Source organism: Microcaecilia unicolor, chromosome 3 (assembly GCF_901765095.1).
Source record: "Microcaecilia unicolor chromosome 3, aMicUni1.1, whole genome shotgun sequence".
NCBI lineage: Eukaryota > Metazoa > Chordata > Amphibia > Gymnophiona > Siphonopidae > Microcaecilia > Microcaecilia unicolor.
The window spans coordinates 427,381,885-427,403,945 of NC_044033.1; the positions used below are offsets into that span (position 1 = coordinate 427,381,885).

Here is a 22,061-nt window from a genome sequence, read left to right on the forward strand (position 1 = left end):
CCAAAAAATTGACTTTTTCTGGGGAGTAGTCAATTTTGAATCTGATTGTAGGATGGTATTATTGAAGAAATTGTAAAATTGTTTCAGAGTTTCTTCCCCCTCAGTCCAAATCATAAAAATGTCATTGATGTACCAGTAGTATTTTAGGGGTTTGGTCTGGTATGTATTCGTTTCTGTATTCAATTCAAACTTCTCCTATTGACCTATAAGTGCATCCATTCTGCCGCTCCCCAGTACCTCTCCACTCTTGTCTCTCCCTACGTCCCCCCACGAATACTCCGTTCTGTAGATAAATCTCTCTTATCTGTCCCTTTCTCCTCTACTGCTAATTCAAGACTCCGTTCCTTTTATCTCGCTGCACCTCACGCCTGGAATAGACTTCCCGAGCCTATACAACTAGCCCCGTCTGTGGCCGTTTTCAAGTCCAGACTCAAAACCCATCTCTTTACCGCTGCTTTTGACTCCTAACTCACTTGCCCTGTCCTTTATCCTCACCTCTTTATTCCCTTACCCTTAATTGTTCTGTCTGTTTACCTGTCTTTCTAGATTGTAAGCTCTTTGAGCAGGGTCTGTCTTTTGTGTATGGTGTACAGCGCTGCGTATGCCTTGTAGCGCTATAGAAATGATAAGTAGAAATGTCTCTTCCGGCTCAGCCATAAAGGAAGATTTTAAATACACAGTATCCTTTCCCAAAAATATATCCATATAATTACTATTAAACAATTAACCCCAAATGGAATAAGAAAAAGGTACAAAATTAAAATCTAGTATGTACAAAGACTCAACTGTTCAGAAGAAGCATATACCAATAATCGATGTCAAATGTACCTTATTGCATTGGTGTTTTAAGGAATACTTTCAAGGTACTTCTTTAAAAATGCCTTTATAGTTAAAATAAGTAAAAAGAAAAATTTTAATCAAAGAACTGTACCTTTGAAACATTACAGAAAAGATTGCTGGATGAAACTGAAAGATGCCAAGAGAGATATACGTCAGTTGAAAGCACAAGTGGAAAAACAAATGGCTAGAAATTTAAGGAGGGAAGACAAGAACTTTTCCAGGTATATTGGTGAAAGCAGGAAAGCAGACTAAAAATGGAATTGTGAGACTGAAAGATACTATGGACCACTATGTGGAGAGTGATGAGGAAAAAACAAATATGATAAACAAATACTTCCGCTGTGTGTTCACAGAAGAAAATCTTAAAGAAAGACCATGATTTTCTGGCAAAGGTACATATGAGAATGGAGTAGAAATCGTACCATTCATGGAAGAAAGTGTTTATGAACAACTTGAAAAATTGAAGGTGAAAAAAGCCATAGGATTGGATGGGATCAATCCCAGGATATTGAGGGAACTCAGAGAGGTATTAGTGGGTAATCTTAAAGATTTTTTAATAAATCCTTGTTGATGAGAGAGGTTCCGCAGGGTTAGAGAAGAGCAAATATGGTCCCTCTTATGTACATAAAAATGGTGACAGAAGAAGCAGGATGCTACTAGCAGGTAAACCTCACTTTGGTTATTAGAAAAGTAATGGAAACATTGCTGAAGGAAAAGGTAGTGAATTTCTTGGAATCCAGTGGGTTACAGGATCCAAGGTAACATGGTTTTACCAAAGGCAAATCATGCCAAATGAATTTGATTGAATTCTTTGACTGGACGACCAGAGAATTGGATTGAGATTATATTCTAGGTATAATCTATATTGCATTTCAGTAAAGCCTTTGGCACAGTTCCTTAAAGTGGATTAGAAGCTGGTTGACAGATGCCAGAGGGTGGTGGTTAATGAAATTCACTCGGAGAGAGGAAAAGTGTGTAGTGGAATGCCTCAAGGATCAGTGCTGAGGCCAATTCTGCTCAATATATGTGTGAGCAACATTGCTGATGGGTTAAAAGGTAATGTTTACCTCTTTGTAGATGATACCAAGATATGTAGTAGAGTGGACTACCCGGAGGGAGTGGAAGACATGGAAAAGGATCTGCAAAAGTTAGAAGAATGGTCTAATGTTTGGCAGTTAAAATGTAATGCAAAGAAGTGGAAAGGGATGCATTTGGGAAGTAAAAATCTTTATGTGCAAACTCTGTCAGCACGTGAAATAAACCTTTAGTGCAATTGAAAAATACCACACATTCTCGGACAGCAGATTTTAAAGAGACACAACTCACATGTACGCTGTCCAATGACATTTAGAATAGTACTTCCAAAGTACTTTGAAAGGAAAACATAAAATACACTTTATCATTTCCTGTGAATTTGTCTATATGTTTGCGATTAAACAGTTAATCCTGAAGGAAATAAAACAAGTGAAAAGTAAAAGCTAGATTTAAAAAAATGCAACTATTCAGAAGGAGCATTTGAATTATAAAATAATTAGCCCATAATTATAGTCTGTTTACAAATTCCAATATACCAGTTTAAAAGAGTGCCTAAAAAAAAGCATGTCAGTATACCATAATAAACTATAGATCTCAACTGGAGGTAATCACCCTCTTCTAAAGTATAGAATTTAACAAAAAATAATAAGGGGATCTACACTAGGAAGCATGAAAAATTCTTCATTCATTGAGAGGAAAAGGCCTCGAGAAGCCCCCAGCTATAATAGTGCTGTTAGGGGCTGGACTTCATCATCATCAGCCCAAAAACCTTTTGACATTCATTCTTTTTTCATTTCAATTTTTTCAAGTTTTTTTTTAATCTCACTATCAAATTTGAAAATTAGAAAAACACCGGATTGTACTTATCTTTATCCGGTACGGTATCGTGCGGGTTATTCCAACACAGCGGCCACGACCAGCGGTGGCCCCCGTTTCGTGGACCTGCTTCAGGGTCTATGGTCCGTGTGTTACCTCCGCTTCGATACTCAAGCTTGAGTATCGAAGCGGAGGTAACACACGGACCATAGACCCTGAAGCAGGTCCACGAAATGGGGACGTCAAATGCTTGTTGGAAAAGAATTATTTTCAACATCTTTTTAAAAAGAGGCATTGATCTGATTACATGAATCTAGAATGGCAGTTCATTCCATAACTTTGGTCCTGATACATTAAAAAATGCCCCTCTACAAGTCGTTGATGAGGCCCCACTTGGAGTATTGTGTTCAGTTTTGGAGACCGTATCTGGCTAAAGATGTAAAAAGACTGGAAGTGGTGCAAAGAAAAGCTATGAAAATGGTATGGGATTTGCATTGCAAACTGTACGAGGAGAGACTTGCCAACCTGAACATGTATACCTTGGAGGAAAGGAGAAACAGGGGTGACATGATACAGACGTTCAAATATTTGAACGGTATTAATCCACATACGAACCTTTTCCGGAGACGGGAAGGTGGTAGAACTCTAGGACGTGAATTGAGGTTGCAGGGGGGGCAGACTCAGGAGTAATGTCAGGAAGTATTTTTTCACGGAGAGGGTGGTGGATATGTGGAATGCCCTCCCACGGGAGATGGTGGAGATGAAAACGGTAATGGAATTCAAACATGCGTGGGATAAACACAAAGGAATCCTGTTTAGAAGGAATGGATCTATGGAATCTTAGTGGACATTTGGTGGCGACGCCGGTATTTGGAGAATAAAACCGGTGCAGGGCGGACTTCTACTGTCTGTGCCCTGAGAAAGGCAGGGACAAATCAAACTCGGATATACATATAAAGTATTACATACCATGTAAAATGAGTTTATCTTGTTGGGCAGACTGGATGGGACCGTTCAGGTCTTTATCTGCCGTCATTTACTATGTTACTATACTATATGGTCCTGATACATTAAAAAAAAATTCTTCTAACCTAATCAGCCAAAAGGATGGAGCATCTAGTAAATGAGCAGATATAACGCTCATGAGGGCTGATGAACGTGTAGCCTGGCAGACGTGTGTGCCATTTTGAAACCCTACACATTTAAATGTTCCCAATTAAGTACAGAGGAGGAGATTTTATAAATGGCACCTAAAAAATCGGAGCTGAAATCAGTGCCAATTAATCGTATTCTATAATCGGCTTGCTGTCCTTGGAGAATACCTGCTACAGGTAAGTATCTTCGCTTTTTCTGAGGACAAGCAGGCTAATATTCTCACATTTGGGGAATCCTTAGCTACCAGGCTCACTACCAATGATGAATTCCATTTCACGATAGCGAGGTCACAAGATAGATAAATTTGAGTCCACATGCAAATCATCAAAAGTGTAGCCTGGGACAGAGTAAAAACGGGCCTAGGCCGGTGGAATCAGATTCCAAAACCCTAACCAAGACTGCATTACTATGTTATCCAAATAAAGTGATATGTGAGCAGGCTTCCTCAAGCATGTTTCCCAAAGCAGGAATGAAATGTGAATGTATGAATGAAGAATACACAGCAGTCTAGGAAATCTCTCCAATAGAGGCTAACAACTGAGCCATGGCTCTGACATTGCAATACTGAAAAAGATTTTCCTCACAGCTCAGCCTGGGCATAAAGAAAAAAAATAATGAGGTAGCCAAACAGATATTGTGCATTCTCGTATGGCGACCCATATCTCATGGGATGAAAGGAAATAAAAAGGTAGGAAGAAAACCTGTGGTGCTTAGGTACCTCAAGGACAGGCTAACGCTTGCTTGCAGGCCAAGCAGTGCAGGGGCGTGACAAGCAATTGATGTAGACACAACCCAAGGTAGGAGCCTAGAGTGCATGCAGAGAACCACTCCATCACAATGAAAGATCGGAACTGCTACCAGGGCTAAAGGTCATGGGACTCTGCAAACCAAAGGAACAGCCATCAGAAATAAATATGTCCAGAATGCAAAAAGGACAGGGGGAAAATAAGCATCTCAAAAGTAGTGCTTATCAAGTGCGTAGACCGGCTCTGAGGTCCCAGTATATACATGGAGGTGTGACTGGGGCTGTGATGATAGCAAACCTCTTACAAAGCAAGGAAGTAGAGATTGTGAAAAGATAAGTGTATCCTCTACATGAAGGTGAGAAGCACTGAGTAAACTGAGGCGAACTTTCAGTGAGTTGGGTGAGGTCAAACTAATAAAGATGCAAAAGGTATGCATATCAGACAACAAACATATCCCATTGGAAACAGAGTTCTGTTAAGGGAAACTTCCCGAAAAGCCAGCGAGGCTGTGAAGGCAGTTGCAGGAAGACGCAAGGAAGTCAATGCGAAGCCCCAAACATCCAGGTCATGAGTCAGAAACCGGATAATGGGATGTAGAAGAGACTCCCCCACCCCCCATGCTGAGAAAAAATAAGGGAAAGACCCGGCTGGGGCTCTGGCCTAAATGCAGCTTACTGAGCCACAGGAAATAAAGGAAAAAGGGAGAAAAAAATCAAACAGGAAGAATTTACACCTGAACAAGGCAAAAAACAAAAGAAAAATATCAAAAAGGCAGAAAAAGAAGCTCTGGTAAAGAACGAACCAGGAGCTATGAGGAGAGAAGAAAAAAAACACATCCTCTCCTCACCGCGGAAATAAAAGAAACTGTTGCTTCCAAGCTCATTCGACAGGCAGGAAGGTACTTGCGCATGTGCACTGGAGCATGACTTGCACGCTGAAGAGCTCTGTGAAAAGCTTGATACAAGCTCCGGACCGAGCAATGCGGGGATCGCATTACCCAAATGTGAGAATATTAGCTTATCCTCAGAGAATGCAGATTTACACATGTAAACCCTAGTTTTGTAAAATTAGGTTCTCAAAATGTGTTTGATATACATGTGTAAATGCTGGGAATCATGAATAAGGCTTGTAAAAAAAAGTGCTATAAATCTCTGTATGTATGTGTATACATGTTAATGTGTTAATACAGAAGCAGTGGTGATTTTGGCGCCAAGGCGTTTTTCTGTGTACATTTGGAATCCATGTATTCAATGTCTTTCCTATTTGGGCGCCATTGATTTCCAGCTCATTCGGCAGCAGATATTGTATTTTTGACCCCTGAGGCAGGTAGTTCTTACTGCCGAAACATGGCCCCATGTCTCGGCTCTCTGGTGCAATAAAGAAATTGTGATAGGCATTCCCTGTGTTTAAGCTTGAGTCACACTCTCTACTTTTTCATTTTCCTTGGACTTCACATAGAGGTGTTTTCCCATTTTGCTGTGTAATATGTTAATACAGAAATGAGCCTGAGCAGCATTACTGAGTAAGTGGAAAACAAGAGTCTATGGGCTTTAATCTAAAAACATTTTTTTCCTCATTTTGTGACTGTGGAATACATTTTTATTGAATTAGATGCCTATATGTTAGACATGCAATGCTGTTGAAAACCAGTCAGGCCACACTGTGTTTTAACATTAAAATATAGTCCAGTGTTAGCCAGCTGAGGGGTCGGTAATAGTGCTGCTCCGTCATAATGCAGAAAGACCAAGATTTGATTGCACCTAAAGCTGAAGATGTTTTTGAGGCAGTGTTAATGGCCCCCAGGGAGAGACAGTCATAGTCAATGTATAATGGCAAAACCTAGCGACTTGATTTACAGCCATTGATTTCTGAGTTCTAGAAGGAGCCCTCGTTCATGGCTCCTGGCCAAGAACAATCATTGCAATTCCTGGACTGAAGTAAGTTGGGAGGGTTTAAGAAATAATGAAAAATTCCCAGTACAGATTGCAAATGAAGGGTCATCACAGCACTTCTTACTTGAGTTTCACTAGTACTCCTATTACTACTTACCATTTCTAAAGCCCCACTGTACAGACACATGTAAGAGTAAAAAGCAGCCTGCCACATACACATTCCTGATGCATGTACACGTTTCAGTTGTTGGGTTTGTCTATATAATCTTGTGAATGGAGTAGGATTCATAAATCAGTAGGCAAGGATAAACAGGGTGTTTTCTTCTCCTTTTTAAATATAGATTCCACTGAATAATGCACATCTTAGTAGAATTTTTAACAAGCTATTTTTATAAAATGAAGTGTCTAATCCTAATACCCAATTTAAAAATGTATTGAATGTTATATATTTAGTTTAGAAAATCTATTTTTGTCTACTCTAACTGATTGCACTACATCGATGTGAGATGTGATGAATACATGATACTATTTTTTTTTCTTTTGTGTAGCTGAATCATCTGTTTTTTTGTACAACGTTATGGAGTAATTCTTGGGGATTTTTTTTTTTTTTGGTACTGCAGTGATACATCCAGATGAGGTCAGAAGCAGCCTGCAGCAGGTTTTCTTGTGATATATGTTCAGCAATACAGTATTTACAGTCTCATGTAGACATTTTAGTACTTTAGACTGTTTTATGCCCATCTCTATCCCCTTCCCCTCCCCCTCCGATTGCCCATATAGTTACTACTCAGAAACACAGCACTCATGCAGCCCTAAAACTATTAAATAAAGGCAATACGGTCTGCTAAAATATGTCCAGTATACTGTTGTAAGACATTTTCTGAATTGTTTAAAATCCAGAGCTAGTAAAATGAATTTTCTTTGGCTAATAGCCTTAAAATTTGATACAGATTTTAAAACTGGCAGGGCTGCTGTGCATGAACAAATTTTCACAGCCTCTGCTTCTATAGAAATATCATGTAATTCAATATTCCAAGGTACTTCACAGAAATCAGGCTGCATAAAACACACTGCAATATAATATCTAAACTATCATAGAAAATAATTAGAAGGGAAAGAATGAAAAAGTTGGTGCATTGGCTTGAAACAGGATAGAGAATTTATGATACTTCTGTAAGAAATGAGTTCTAGACATGTGGAGATTACTGACTAGACTAGAATTCTCAGCTGAAAAAGTCATAAAACATAGAGTCACACACACAAACAAAATAAGGGTTCAGGTGGGCATACATGTAGTTAGTTATGTTTACTAAACTGCGCTGTAGTCATGCTAACTTTTGAGCTTGCACTGAAAATTAGCACGTGCTAACAAAAGAGACATCCATTATATTCCTATAAGTGTCTCTAGCATTAACGCAGGCTAAGTTTTAGCGTGCGCTAAAAGGTTTGCATGCCTACAAGCGTGGTTTAGTAAACAGGGCCCCAAATAAATTACATGCTAGTAGAATTTGTGATGTAACAAAGGTTACATACTGCTTATTTCCAATATAAGATTCCCTTCTGTGCACTTTTTAATATTTCAGAACATACATGCTAAGCAGTAACGTTTTAATTCAGCACTATACATGGGAGTAGTCATATAACAGACGAGTTACAGTTACCTCATAGATAATGATATCTGATTATGGCATATTGAAGCTGAGTTTTCCATGGCAGGGAAGTTTGGCAGTAAAATAAATGGGGTTGGCTGGATTTTAGACTAGTTATCTAAAGCTGCACTATAAATTAAATCCCTTTATTGAAGTAAAAAAAAAAAAAAAACCTGGCATGGTGCCACATTTCGCACTTGGGTTGCTTCAGAGGGTCATTAACAAAACAATATGGTTCAATAATGGAATGTTCCTTTATCTGACAAGAGTGCTTTCTAAATTTTCATGTTCATGCCAAGAAGTATTTTCTCACATTCACGTACATAACAAAAAACGAAGCTTACATTCCTTTATCCAATAAGTATGATTATTAAATCTTCACACAGGAAATATAGGAAAACAATGATTCATTTCTCTATATGAATGCATACACCAGAACAACACCTTTGGGAATGCTTATGAGCACAATGCATTAAAGTATGAACTATTGCATCTACTTTTTTTTTTACATGTATAGCCTTGCACAACTTTATAAGAGTCATTTTCTGCACGTAAAATTTGTTTACATACAGAAAAGGTATGTATAAATTACTCCCTTGGGGAGGGGGGTGGTAGTTATTAAGGTGCAAGTAATATAGTGCACCATAATGCATTGTGGGAATGACAAAGTTGTGGAATCTCAGTATTGCAGATTACTGAACCCATGATAGATGAAGAATACAACTTGTGATAAACCTCACAAGCTGCTTTTTTTTTATTTTTTTGCCTCCTGGGAGCATGGCCCAGTGCTCCCAGGCTGCAGCTTAAGGGGGCCTTAGAAGACCTCTGGTTCTCCCTATCATTGAAGCTGTCCCCTGAATAGAAAAGTCTCCAACCTTGACTATCCCAAAGCCCTTCAAACTCCCCACACATGACCTCACCCCCTGTACATATTTAAAGAGCTCCCTGATGGTTTGACTCACCTTGTTAACAATGGGGCCCTTTTACTAAGCCGTGTAAGCGTTTATGCGCGCCCAACATGCGCCAAAATAGAGTTACTGCATGGCTACCGTGTGGCCTGTGCAGTAATTTCATTTTTGATGCGCATCCACTACATGCGCCTGAAAAATATCTTTTAATTTTCTGGTGCACGTCAGCTATGCGTGCCAAGTGGCATTTGGCGTGCGTAGGTCATTACTGCTCGGTTACCATGTGAGACTTTACCACTAGGTCAATGGCTGGCGGTAAGATCCCAGACCCAAAATAGACACGCGTCTCGGCAAAAATTTTAAAAAGGCCTTTTTTACAGGCGTGCTGAAAATTGGATTGGCGCGCACCCAAAACCCATGCCTGCACTATCACAAGCCATTTTTCAGTACACCTTAGTAAGAGCACCCCTATATCTTCAGTGTCTTAGTTATGAATTTAAGTGTCGTTCTGAATTTTCAAATTTTTATTGTTGCTCACACTATAAAAATGAAATGTAATCACTGGTAGAAATGTTAACATTTTGCAAGATATGCTTATTTCCCTTGGGTGTAAGATAACAATCTTCAAAATACTGAAGGATCAAGTATAATTTTCAAGTAATGAAAGAGGTCAGAGAGCAAAATTAGCAACAGCATCATCTCATGATGAGAATGCCACTGGGTTCACTGAGAAGCAATATGCAATCCATTTAGAAATAAAATTGATCAAATTGGCAACAAAGACCCCTATTTAGCAGATTCTGGTTCCTCAAGTTAATTGACTAGTCAGCATGAACTATTCAATAACTTAACAGTTGCCAACAGGAACAACACATTCTAGGGGTTTGTGGTTTTTGCAGTTGAAACACGGAGGGGGTTCCAACCAAAGAGGGTTCGGCATTGCGGCTTCACAAATAAGAGGGTTGGTTGGTAAGAGAGAGAGGGAGAAAATTGATTTCAACAAGTTTGGGAACCGTTTCAGACTGTCATGCCACATAGAATGATTAGCTGGTTATTGAACTGTTTCAATTAACACCCATTGTCTATGGTAGTCTAGGCCTGGATAAGAATACATCAGGTATAGATGGACTATGTTGGGAGAGTTTTAGAGGGGGTTTGGGGTGGGGTACAGAAGATTGGTCCGTTTCTGAAAATTTCTCTCTATTGTAGCCTTTAATAAAGATGATATAAAAGTAGGTTCATGTGTTCAGCTGTTATAGAACATGTTAAGGAAGCAGGTTTGTGCTGAGAGATGTATTTATAAGCACTGGTAATACAAATTAAATGCAAAAATGGAAAACAGATCCAAATAAAATGGGAAAGAACACAAGCACTGGCAATCTAGATGTAAATCATTAACAAGGGAAGCAAAACAAAAAGGTAAAAATTTGAAAAGGCACTTAACATGCCATAGAGGCAAAAACCACACTTTCATATATCTTTAGTATTGTAGACTGACCTCTTAAAGCCCTTGAAAAACTAGATGTGTTAATGCAGAAACTCCTTCATTCTCATGAGGTCATCTATAAGAATCAATGTATGCCAAGACTGTACGTTTGTAGATCTGAAGGAGGAATGGGTCTTAAAGAAATAGATTAGACCTAGTGATATACTATCATAGACCTGCAGGCATCATCAGATTCCAATCCACAAAAGATGTTGAAATATGAAAGAAAACTTCCAGAATCCAGTTTCATCATTAAACTTGACATGCATTCCGCCAAGCAGAAGAAATGGATGAAAGTCCATCAGTTCCAAAAGGGAAGGAAGCAACAGAATTTGCAAAAGAAGAGGAAAAAAAAAACTCTTCAAGGAATTGGATCAGCAGGGAGAAACGACAAGTGATAAATGCATAAGTATAGCGGGAAATATACAGTGTTATTCCAGGAACCATTCATTGATGAAAACCAGACATATGAATGGTTAAGGAGAGGTAAATTGAAAGCTAAGAATGAACGATTGGTAGTTGCAGCTCAGGACAGCAGATTACAGATGAGATGGTTTATTCAGGCATTGAAAAAAAAACTGATGCAACAGACAAACTGTAGATTCTGTAAGAAAGAGCTAGAAACAGTTACTCATCTTGTGGCTGGCTATGATGTGCTAATGATGGAGAATTTTTATACAGAAAGGCACAACAAGTCAGTATGTCTTATTCATTGGAAACTGTGGGGTCCTTTTACAAGATGCACTGAAAAATGGCCTGCGCTAGTGTAGACACGTGTATTGGACACATGCAGGTCCATTTTTCAGCGCACCTGCAAAACAGGCCTTTTTTTGGGGGGGGGGGGGGGGCGAAAGTGGATGTGCGGCAAAATAAAAATTGGTGCGTGTCCATTTTGGGCCTGAAACCTTACCGACACCCATTGGCTTAGTGGTAAGATCTCACATGTTAACCGGACGGTAATCGTCAGCGCACGTACACTGCTGATTACCACCCGGTTAGCACCGCACACCAGAAATTTTCTGGTGCACATACTGGATTTGTATAAAAAATAAAATTACCACCCAGGCCAAGCAGTAGCCAGGTGGTAGTTCTGAAGTGGCAGACAGGCGCACATACTCAGTCATCTGGACTACTGTAACTCACTCTACACTGGCTGCAAAGAGCAAATACTTAAAAAAAACTCCAGACAGCCCAGAACACGGCAGCCAGACTAATATTCGGCAAATCAAAATACGAAAGCGCGAAACCCCTACGAGAAAAACTACAGTGGCTCCCACTTAAAGAACGCATCACGTTCAAACTTTGTACCCTAGTCCATAAAATCATCCATGGTGACGCCCCAGCCTACATGTCAGACCTAATAGAACTACCACCCAGGAACGCAATAAAATCTTCTCGCACATTCCTCAATCTTCATCCTCCCAAGTGTAAAGGTCTGAAATGCAAATTAATGCATTCATCTACCTTTTCCTATATGAGCACGCAGCTATGGAACGCGTTGCCACGTAACCTGAAAACGGTCCATGAATTGACCAATTTCCGTAAGCTATTGAAAACTTATCTCTTCGACAAGATAGATCACAAAGATCAACACGTGTAACTGTACAATCTTTAATATATCCAGAAATGTCTTATAATGTCTTTTGCTTTAACACAATCATGTATTTCACCACCATGTAACCCAAAACCCTCTGTAAAACCAAATGTATATTCTCTTCTATTTCCAGTATCCATGACGAATTGTAAGCCACATTAAGCCTGCAAAGAGGTGGGATAATGTGGGATACAAATGCAATAAATAAATAAATAAATAAGCACCTACGTGGCTTAGTAAAAGGAGCCCCTGTGTAAGCATTACAAAGTCAATGTACCAGAAAAGCATCTTAAGATACCTGTGGAAACCAAAGAGGCTATGATCACCTGGGACATCCCCATCCAGATAAAAAGCTGAATGCAAGACAACCGGATGTAGTAGTAAAAGAGAAAAATAGCAGAATAGAAATGATTATAAAGGTATGGTTCCAAGCGATTATTCTGTAGTGTAAAGTTACAGATAAATAATTTCACTTTAACTGCATTTGGTAAGCATTCTTTTTACACAAAAGCTGTGCAACTGAGGTAATGGTGCTAAGATCAGAACATAGAAGATCAAACCTTTAGACAGTAAAGTTCACTCTTTCCATTTATATATATATATATATATATATATATATATATATAGTAATTTTTTCTAGCACATATTTTTACATAATAAATTGATCCTTATACTCTGTATTACGTATCATAGTATTTGTGAATATTTTATGAGTTAATCCATGAAAATTGTTAAATGAAGTATAAGTGCCAGAAATTACAAATACTTAATACACTAATTTTCATTTGCTTTTGAATATATGAAAAGAACTTCTTTGCATTGCTAAGATGATGTAACAATGATTTTTTTTTAAACTTGATTTCTATGGATTACTGTGGTATAGATCTAAAAAAAAAGTGATTAAAAAAGTTTATAAATCTATACCACCTTTATTCACAACTATAAAATTTTTTTCCCTTATAGCTGGAAGCCATTTACTAGGGCTCCTTCTAGAACCCTATATCATATGTCACATCACCAGGCATTTCTTGCCCTTAATGATGACCATTAGCTGTAAATGCTGCTTCTACAATATCCCTAGTTGACTCAGAGTGCAGGTGGTCCCATGTAGAAATAAAACTGCTGACCTTCACGTGACAGTACCACCATACAAACCCCACTCTACTATGGTAAAAAAACAAGAGGAAAATCATAGGATAGTTGCAAATAAAAGTTCCTTATTATCCCGTTAAACCAGACCAGACAATGGAGACAGAGAACAGCTGAACTTTCAGTGACATCATCATCGGTTTAAGGATCAGGGCAGCACTGAGACCTGCTAAGAAAGTTAGCAGGTAAGACCAAATTTCACCTTTATGGCTCCAGAATCTCAACTGGTTCCAACTGAGTTAGAAGAAAGATAAAGAAGGAAGTACTGAGCCCAAGCGTTTACATCATGTAGCAACAAGAAATTGCAAGAACTGATTGTAAACAGAAACACTGAATGCAATCTTGTGCAATCAAATGTAAACCTGAGTGGAAGTGTCTGCTAAGGATATAGAATTCAGTGAAGCCTTTTTCAGTATTTGCAGAACTTTTCAGCAAACGTACAGATAAAGACAAGGTCAAGACTGTGTCCTTGGATATGAGTACATGATTGAATGCACTATGTCAAATCCATTGAATGTACTACTGATAAGCAGCCTCTAAATATCTGAGAAATACAAATACAGTGATGGCTAAAGTCACCCAGTTCAATGAGTTGCATATTCAGAGGAAAAATACAAATGAAAATTCTAAGATAAAAATACATTATGCTTTGACAGAAATAAAAAGACAAGGGTGCATGACTAGTAAACATAACATATTTGCCAAAATATGTATGTAGAAAATAAAGAACAATTGGATCTGGAGGAAAGCAACGCATCAAATTCTGCTGCTGTACACCGTGTGTTATAAAAAAAAAAAGAGAGAGACCAGTGTGCAGCCAAAATATATTATTAAACTTGGATATGTTATCAGAGGTCTATAGCATGTTTGTGGACTATTATTTTTATTTTTTTAATTTATTTATATAAGTTAAACAATACATCTTGCAAACAGTATTTGCACATAAGAAAAAAAAGAAAAGAAAATAGGTTAAATAAGCCAAAGGAAATTTTAATAATATGTAACTAGTACAAAATTATCTCTTAACACAATTGATCACACTGGAGAGTGAGAATAAGAACAAAGGAAATGAGGAGAAATAAAGAAAAAGCTAATGGCATTAGGTGATGATACTTATATAAACTAAATATTACCCTCATTCCCCAAGCTCTCAAAATGAGAAGTTTCAGTGAATTTCTTAGCAACAAGGGAAAAAGGTGATAGCTGTAGGGCAATGAAGACGACTGTAACACCACAATATTTAATTATACTCTTACAAGGATATCATAAAAAGGACTTGAGAGTTGCTAAAATATAAATGCACCTATTCAAGTCTTGCTAGAAACAAGTGACACCATCAAGGTAGACATTTCTTGGACTTCTACTACTGATGTTTCCAGTAATCTGGCCAGTCCAGGCTATCAGCAGGAACTACTCATCCTTCTTGTCCCATAGCTTCCTCTTGGAAGGAAATAAAGTTTATTCACAGGTGGCACTGCCTTAGTTACTATCCCCTTCATTCTATATTCTGGTGCCTAATGTTAGGTACCAATTATGTGTAGAAGTTATAGACTACTAGCACTTAAATACGTATATACTAGGCACTATTTTATAACTTATGTGCACAAATTGCTTAGCGTACACATAAGGGCAGAGCATGGGCAGGTCTCCCAGTTATGCACATAGCTTAGGTGCCAGCAGTTCCACCTGCCATAGAGGGGCATTTTCAAAAAAATATCTGTCAAAATTGGGATGTTCTCTCATAACCTCCAAAAACAAAAGTCCATCTCGCAGCAATTTTCAAACAGAAAAGATGTCCGGATTTTCTGTTTGAAAATACCTGAAAGGAAGTCCTTACACTGCAGACATCCATCCTGAACAATCATTTTACAAACTAACCGTTTACATTTTAAATGGGGAAACAAAGCACAGGGCCATCAGTCTAGCAACATTCTTATGAAAATGGCCACAGTGCTTACTGCAGTAGACTGTAAATCAAGGGACACAGGTTCTAATCACACTACAACTTTTTTTTTGTACATGTGATCCCTACAGGAACTGGAAATGACTACTTCAATATCACAATTAATCCAGCTTTGGATAACTCTGCTGCTGTGATTACTTATGCTAAAAAAGACAGAACCAAGCTACGGCAATTCATAGCCGAATGGGGCCTCTGCGATCTTTGGAGGGAGCTACATATAGCAGAGAAAGATTATACTTTTCACTCCCCTAATCATGATACCTATTTGTGATTAAATATTTGATTGGGAGATTCCATGATCCGTAAATCCACTTGTGTAGTGGAAATACACCCTAGAACGTGGTCTGACCATGCTCCCATCGCGGTGCTTATAGTAATGCAAAAGAGAAGACAAAGCTCTATTCTCTGGTGCTTAAATGACACTCAATTGGATGATCCCAATAATTTGCAAAGTTTAGAAAAGGACTTATTGGAATTTTTGCATTTTGATGATACAGCAGAACTAGTTCTCCTTACTATATGGGAAAGTTTGAAATCAGTAGTGCGGGGAAAGCTTATATCATTACAGACCCATATTACTAAATATAACAGAAGAAAAAACCTTTAGATCTGAAATTCAGCGATTGGAAAAATTATATAAAGATGGGCAGGGTTCTCCTAGGCATTACTGAGCTCTCCATGGGGCTAGATTGAAATGGAAGTACATATCATTGAACGATTGCAGCACTCTAGGCAAGAATACACGAGTTTAATAATAGGGCAAGTAGATTATTGGCACATAAATTAAAATGCCTGAACACTCATAATTATATTCATAAGATCTTGGATAATGGAGAAAAGTGCTACACTAAAGAAGCAGATATTCAGCAGGCCTTCCTGGAGTTTTATAAAGAGCTATACACTCCAGAAAACTCTTCTTCGGAGGCAATGATTGATCATTTTTTAGATCACATTACATTACCAGCTTTGGCCCCTTGGAGTGTGATGCACTCTCCACTCCCTTTACTATAGACGAAGTTCTGTGGGCGATCAAACATCTTCCAATGGGTAAGGCCCTGGGCCTTCATGGTTATAGTAATACATTTTATAAAAGATTTATGAGGTTGTTGACACCTCTTCTGGTGAAAGTTTATAATTCCATAAATGCCTTTTCTATATTCGTGGAGCCTGGCTGTGGTGACAACATTACTTAAACCAGATAAGATCCCCCAGCTTTTCAACTGTTATAGACCTCTCTCTTTTTTCACTAAAATTTTGGCAAACTGCTTGCAGAAGGTTTTGTGTGCTCTAAGTCATGAGGACCAAGTGGGGTTTATACATGGCAGACAAACCTTTCATAATTCCAGAAGAGCACTACATCCGATTGACCGGGCAGGTCAGGAAGCTGAACCATCCATGTTATTATCCCTGGATGCGGAGAAGACCTTTGACAGAGTTTATTGGACCTATATGTTAGCTGTGTTAAAGAAGGTGGGCCTTCTCTGCATTGGATACAAACTCTCTATAAACATCCCTTAGCAACGTTAAAACTGAATGGCTCTTATACTATTTCTTTTGAGCTATTCTGGGGTAATCGACAGGGTTGTGCCCTGTCCCCACTACTGTTTGCACTGTCTGATCCATACTTCACTATTCAGTACGGGGATCCAATGTGGAGGGATAGACCACAGGCTAATGTTATTTGCAGATGATGTTCTTTTGACTTTGACCCATCCATCTACCTCCTTGCCCACTATTGTTGACATTTTAGGTATTTATGGAGATGTTGGGATTTAAAATTAATCTACAAAAATCAGAAATTCTTAATCTTACTGTAAAAGGGGATGAGGTCCATACCCTACAACATTCTTTTCCATTTAGACGGGTATCGGATTCTATTCAGTATCTTGGGGTACAACTGCCCAATTCTATTGGTTGGTTATATGAGCTAAATTTTCTCCCCAAATTGAAAGAATTAGTTTTGGAGCTAGACTGATGGGGAAAATCTCCAACTATCGTGGGTGGGCAATATATCCACTCTTAAAATGATCAACTTACCAAAATTATTGTACTTGCTTTTGGCCATCTCGGTAGCCATTCTGATATCATTTTTCTCTGCCTTAACCAAAAAAGCAGTTGCCTGTATTTGGAGTAAGAAACCTCCCACAGTACGGAAGTGTGCAGTTTATTAGCTTAAATCACATGGTGGAATGGGGATGCCATATTTTGAATTATATTATCAAGCAGCATTGCAACAAAGCATGACTATTTGGCAACAACATGTTAATAAGTCTTGGTTCCAAATGGAGCAACACTTGGTAGTGTCCCCTTTGGGCAGTTCCTTGGCTTCCCCTGCAACAACTGGAATAGATTCTGCCATGTCTTAATTGTGTTATGCAAGCCCCGTTGGTGGCATGAGTAAAAATTAAATCCCAGATGTTCTGAAAGCGCTGATACCATATTTCTACGCCAATTATATATGCACCCTGCTTTACTCCAGAGATGGCAGATTCTACATTTTTTGATTGGGCATCAAATTCCTTGCATACACTGGGGCAAATTTAGATTGAGGGAGAACTTCTCTCATTCCAGGACTTACAAGAGAAGTATGGGTTAGTTAATCAAAATATTTTCAAATATAGACAATTTAAGAGATTTAATACTTTGCAGAGCTCAAGAGGAATTACGTTTAGCTGTAACCAATTTAGTTAACTTTTAATTTGGGTTCTGGATAAAGGGGGTGTTTCTCGATTATACAAGGCTTTAGTGAAAGATTATATACCTATATTGAAATATATCACTAAATGGGAAACACTCCTGGCTTGTGGTTATAAACCCCAACAATGGAACAAAATCTGCTGGCAGGCTTTGATAAACCTGACCTAACCAACCAGTATACTGTTCGTTTGGAAATGGGGGTTGAGGGTGGATAAAACCTGTAAAATATAGTAAGCTGTAAAGAATAATATGTTGCAATATGGTCGCTTACTATTCCTTAAATAAAGGATTAAAAAAAGAAAGAAAGGGCCATGGTTCCTCTTGGAGAAGAGTTTGCTGAATGGAGGAATAAAGGGACTGGTTTCAAATGCTGGGGAAAAAAGAAGATAGGGGACAGGATTCTCAGGGTATGGCAAATAACCCTATCCTCCTCTTCCCTCTTGCTTCAGTATCTGCCTGCTGAGAAGAGTAGAAGATAGGTGGCTGGCAGGATGGGGGCAAGTAGTGCATGCTCCCATTCACCTACCCCATACATTCTTCTCACCTTTTTCATCTCCTGTCTTCACTACCCTTTTCTATCTCTCGTGTACCTTACCCTTTCTTTCCACTCTCTCACCCCTTCTTTTTATCTTTCCTCCCATCTCCTCTTACTCCTCTCTCTCATTATTTCCCCTCCCATTTCTATCCGACTCCTCTATCTTGCCCATTCCCCTCCTATTCTCTCTCTTGCCTGCGCTTCTTCCTCTCTAATTCTCCAATTTTGAAACAGGGCATCCCTACATACACACTAGAGACTATTATAAAGAACAAAATTACAGAGCATATTCAAAAGCATGGATTAATGAGACAAAGCCAACATGGATTTAGTGAATGGAAATCTTGCCTCACCAATCTATTACATTTCTTTGAAGGGATGAACAAATATGTGGATAAAGGTAAGCCGGTTGATATTGTGTATCTGAATTTTCAAAAGACGTTTGACAAAGTACCTCATGAATGACTCCTGAGGGAATTGGATAGTCATGGGATAGGAGGTAGTGGCCCATTGTGGATTAAATGGTCAGTATTCTCAATGGAGAAGGGTAGTTAGTGGGGTTCCCCAGGGGTCTGTGCTGGGACCGCTGCTTTTTAACATATTTATAATGATCTAGAGATGGGAGTAACTAGTGAGGTAATTAATTTTGCTGACGACACAAAGTTGTTAAATCACAAGAGGATTGTGAAAAATTTCAAGAGGACCTTATGAGACTGGGAGACTGGGCATCTAAATGGCAGATGATGTTTAATGTGAGCAAGTGCAAAGTGATGTATGTGGGAAAGAGGAATCCAAATTTTAGCTACGTAATACAAGTCACATTAGGAGTCGCCAACCAGGAAAAGGTGTCATTGTAGATAATACGTTGAAACCTTCTCCTCAGTGTGCAGCGGTGGCTAAAAAAGAAAATAGAATGTTAGCTATTATTAGGAAATGAATGGAAAATAAAAATGAGGACGTTATAATGCCTTTGTATCGTTCCATGTTGCAGCAGCACCTCAAATATTGTGTTCAATTCTGGTCACCGCATCTCAAAAAAGATATAGTGGAATTAGAAAAGGTACAGAGAAGGGTGATGGAAAATGATAAAGGGGATGAGACGACTTCCCTATGAGGAAAGGCTAACGTGGCTAGGGCTCTTCAGCTTGGAGAAAAGACAGCTGAGGGGAGATATGATAGAGGTCTATAAAATAATGAGTGGAGTGGAATGGGTAGATGTGAATCGCTTGTTTTTACTCTTTCCAAAAATACTAGGACTAGGGGGCATGCAATGAAACTACAAGGTAGTAAATTTAAAACGAATTGGAAAAATATTTCTTCACTCAATGTGTAATTAAACTCTAGAATTTGTTGCCAGAGAATGTAGTAAAAGCAGTTAGCTTAGTGGGGTTTAAAAAAGGTTTGGATGGATTCCTAAAGGAAAATTCCATAGACCATTCTTAAAATGGACTTGGGGAAAATTCACTGCTTATTTCTAGGATAAGCAGCATGAAACGTATTGTACTGTTTTGGGATCTCGCCAGGTACTTGTAACATGGTTGGCCAGTGTTGGAAAAAGGATGCTGGACTTGATTGTCCTTTGGTCTGTCCCAGTACGGCAATACCTATGCACACTCCTGCCTTGCATCTCTGACAATAGGCAGCAGCAACTCCAGGGATCACAGACCAGATCACACCATTTCATAGAGTCTACTACTACTACTACTTAACATTTCTAAAGCGCTACCTGGGTTACGCAGCGCTGTACAATTTAACAAAGGACAGTCCCTGCTCAAAGGAGCTTACAATCTAAAGGACAAAAGTGCAGTCAATCAAATTGGGTAGTCTAGATTTCATGAATGGAGGTATAATGGTTAGGTGCCGAAGGCGACATTGAAGAGGTGGGCTTTGAGCAAGGATTTGAAGATGGGCAGGGAGGGGGCTTGATGTATGGGCTCAGGGAGTTTATTCCAAATATAGGGTGAGGTGAGGCAGAAAGGGCGGAGCCTGGAGTTGGCGGTGGTGGAGAAGGGTACTGAGAGGAGGGATTTGTCCTGTGAGCGGAGGTTACAGGTAGGCGTGTAGGGGGAGATGAGGGTAGAGAGGTATTGAGGGGCTGCAGATTACGTGCATTTGTAGGTTAGTAGGAGAAGCTTGAACTGTATGCGGTACCTGATCGGGAGCCAATGAAGAGACTTGAGGAGAGGGGTGATATGAGCAAATCGGTCAAGGCGGAAGATAAGACGGGCTGCAGAGTTCTGAATAGATTGAAGGAGGGATAGATGGTTAAGTGGGAGGCCGGTGAGGAGTAGGTTGCAGTAGTCAAGGCGAGAGGTAATGAGAGAGTGGATGAGAGTTCGGGTGGTGTGCTCAGAGAGGAAGTCAAGTGTCTTCTTAGGGCCAGTCCCCCATCTCTGTGTACCTAGAAAAGCCAACTTTTCTGCCACTGGAGCAAAGGGCTCATCCTAAGACTTGGCCATAAAACTACTCAGGTCTCCTCTTTCTGAAGAAAGATTGCATTATCACCAGAGCACTTGTCAAAACTGAATTCTATAGGCCATAACTGTAAAAGGTTCCACTTCCAGTGATGGGTACAAACCACTGCAACCACCTCTGTCACCTGCATGGAATTGTTCATAGAAAGATGACTCACTTTCAGTGGGACTGCCTCCTTTGGCATCAGACATTAGCAAGATCTATATATCTCTAAGCTAAACTATTCTTACTACCACCAACAAGTTAATTAGAGTCATTGCTCCAAGCTATTATCCATTAGACAACAAAGGTGACGCTAAGGACTCCAGTGAAAGGGTCTAAACATTGTCCTTCCTTTTGCCCATTATATTAAGGCTGTGAGGGCATTGCTGATAAACATGTTTGAACTAAATAAATAAAAGGCAATGAGATCCTTAATGCAACCAACTTGTTTCTCCAACTGAAACTTAATACATTTCTTGAATAGCTTTTGGGGGAAACTAAGAGGTCCTTTTACTAAACTGCAGTAAGCACTGACAAGTGCTTACCAGAAGTTCCAAATCAGCACATATTGACTGCATGCTAAGATATTTTATACAATTTTTGTTGGAGGGGGTGTGTCGGGGGGGTTGAGAGTGGGCATTCCTGCCCTTACTGCTTACAAAATATGTACTGGTAAGTGCTCATGCGATATTTCTTTTTAATGGCAATATTAGCGTATGACCATTAACAGAAAATCGGCTATTTTCTGGCTGTAGTAAAAATGGCTTTAGTGTGCAGGAAAAACCAGCTTAAGGACATGCTAAGACCACTTTTTACTGCAGCTTAGTAAAAGGACTGCTATTTGAGCTGGGAATTAGTGGTTCTATATTTCAAGGTAAGGTATACACATATGAGTTTATCTTGTTGGGCAGACTGGATGGACCATGCAGGTCTTTTTCTGCCGTCATCTACTATGTTACTAAGTTTAGAAAATTTCTAACACATAGATCCTATAGGGTAAAGATGGGTGAGGCTATGTCTTTTTCCAGAAAAGCATCTTGCAGAGTAGCCCAAGGCTCTCCTTTATCATCAGTTATTTGAGTGCTTTTGGTTTGATTCAAATTTGATTTAATGTAATGTCTAACATGTAGAATTAGTGT

The 22,061-nt window shown here is 39.1% G+C and overlaps 1 protein-coding gene across 1 annotated transcript in view; it reads left to right on the forward strand.

Moving 5' to 3' along the window:
• NBAS (NBAS subunit of NRZ tethering complex) overlaps positions 1–22,061 on the forward strand; it is an 892,343-nt gene that overhangs the window by 784,032 nt on the left and 86,250 nt on the right. The gene's annotated exons all lie outside the window — the stretch shown is intronic.